The 2,500-nt window shown below is 34.9% G+C and overlaps 1 protein-coding gene across 2 annotated transcripts in view; it reads right to left on the bottom strand.

The window, feature by feature from the left end:
- Window positions 1–2,500, bottom strand: part of PRDM12 (PR/SET domain 12) — a 19,009-nt gene that overhangs the window by 15,776 nt on the left and 733 nt on the right. The gene's annotated exons all lie outside the window — the stretch shown is intronic.

The raw sequence follows: 2,500 nt of genomic DNA, 5'->3' as shown, positions 1-2,500 counted from the left end.
CTAGAATAGGAATATCGGAGAGAGAAAAGCAACAAACTCTCAAGTACAGACTTTGGACTTTGGAACAAGGTGTTCTCTCATTAATCTTGCATCCAGGTCTTGATCTACCATGAAGAAGACCAGGCAAGGCAACATGCAAGATCTGAAGATTTCGGAGCAGGGTGTTCTTTTATTATTTCAACACCAATGTCTTGTTTTCCCCATTATCTCACAATTTGGGGAGTATTGTTTCTAAATTGTTCAGAGCACCTGAAATCACCAATTTCTGTCAAAGATGCCCAAAACGTTTCTAAATTGGTCCAATTCCCCCTCTGTTAGGCGAAATAGCAAAAGGGATTCTATGAATTAATCACTCAATATTCGCACAAAAGTCGCCCAAGATTCGCAAGAAAAAAAATGTGTGAATCTTGGGTGACCAATTGACTCCCAAATGTTTTGCTAAGTAACCAATTACATTCTTTTTAGATGGAAAACATTATACAAACTTTTGTACCACTGGGTAAAACGCAAATCTGGTTTTCAGTAAGAAAAAAAAAATAAGCTTTTAACGAATATCTATCTAGATATATATATATATATATATATATATATATATATATATATACACATATACATATACACACACACACGCCTATTTTCGATTTGTGCCCATTAACTGGACAAGGAACAAATCGAACAGACCAAATGACGGATTTTTAAACGATTTTTTGGCTAATGTATGACCACTTGGCCAGCATTACAGGTGATTGCAAAAGAAGATAGGACAGATAGATTAATAGATGTAATAGTTTGGCTAGATAGATAGATAGATAGATAGATAGATAGATAGATAGATAGATAGATAGATAGATAGATAGATAGATAGATAGATAGATAGATAGATAGATAGATAGATAGATAGATAGATAGATAGATAGATAGATAGATAGATAGATAGATAGATAGATAGATAGATAGATAGATAGATAGATAGATAGATAGATAGATAGATAGATAGATAGATAGATAGATAGATAGATAGATAAAAAAAGCTTTTAACGAAAATGCCAATTTAAATGCAATGTAATGTAGATACATTCGAGCTTGCTTTTAATAAGTGGTTAAGGAACTAATTTAATATGTGCGAAATATATATATATATATATATATATATATATATATATATATATATATATATATATATATTCCATGCAGCAATCAACTGTATCTGTATCTATCTATCCAACCATCTATTAATCTCTCTGTATCTGCCTACATACCTACCTATCTATCTATCCGACCAACCAACCATCTATTACATATATTAATCTCTCTGTATCTATCTATCTATCTATCTATCTATCTATCCAACCATCTATTACACCTATTATTAATCTCTCTGTATCTACCTATCCCTCTATCCTTTCTTCTATGTTGCAATTAAGATGTAGTCGATTGTAACAATGAATATATATGGACATATAAAGTTGATTTAATTGAAACCCTTTCAGTTGATTGCAGCCTTGCTAAGAAGTCCTTTTAAAGTGCGCACAGACTGCAGACAGCAGAATTCGTCCGAACTGCGAACTCAGCGAATTGTGCGCAATTGTGAAGAGTTCTGAGAAAGTGACTTTTAAAGAGGGACTTTTTTTTCTTTCTTAACAGGGTACCTGAGATAGAAAAAAAAGGGATTGGTGGTATTTTGTTCTCTAGACAGAGGTTAAATAGTGTCCCCCATCTATCCATCCAGCAATTTGTCACACTGTTAAAGTGATAGGCATTCATTTAAACTCAACTAGAAAGAAATGGCTAATTCTAAATTCATTAGCCTGTATGAATGGTGTAGCTATACATTGATGCATCATGTAGTGAGGGGCAGCTATAAAGGCTGGAGGAATTTCTGGAACAAAATGGGGGGATTAGCTGCTTGACATAATCTGAATGGAAATGGAATTAGCGTTCATGGCAAATTAGGAAAGAAACATAGCTGATAAAGGGGGTGATAATGCCTTTTCCACGGATGCCAACAGAAGGGAGGTATATTGTGCCAAGATTGATGAATGAGGACTAAAAACTTGCGACATAATAAAAGAAAAGTCTCTTTTTTTTTAAAGGGTCTCTTTTTTTTCCTCTGAAAAAAGTTGGTTTAAGTGAGAACTTTTCTCAGGTCAAACCCAAGTTAACTAAATGAATTTAAGGCTTTTTTTAAGGGGGCCAAGTCTGGCTTTATTACACGCCTGGGGAGGAGGGGGTAGGAATTGAGGAAAGTCAGAATGGATTTGTGGTGAAGAAGAGAAAACGTGAAGACACAAGAGAATGGGATTTCAGGGCAGATTGGTAAAGCCGACACTTTGAAGGGAGAAGAAAACAGCTGAAGTTTGTGTCGGGTGATGCCCAGACAGAGGGGCTGTGAGAAAGTTAGGGAGGAATTCCTAGCTGGAACCTAAACTTTGTGCAATAAATAATTCTATGCATTGTAACAGAGGGGCTGTAAGCATTGAAAAAAAAGGGGGGATTCGTC

This window comes from Pelophylax lessonae (assembly GCF_965119305.1).
Source record: "Pelophylax lessonae genome assembly, chromosome: 7".
In the NCBI taxonomy this organism is placed as follows: domain Eukaryota; kingdom Metazoa; phylum Chordata; class Amphibia; order Anura; family Ranidae; genus Pelophylax; species Pelophylax lessonae.
The sequence above is the reverse complement of the archived record's forward strand: the minus strand, read 5'-3'. Positions and strand labels throughout refer to the sequence as shown.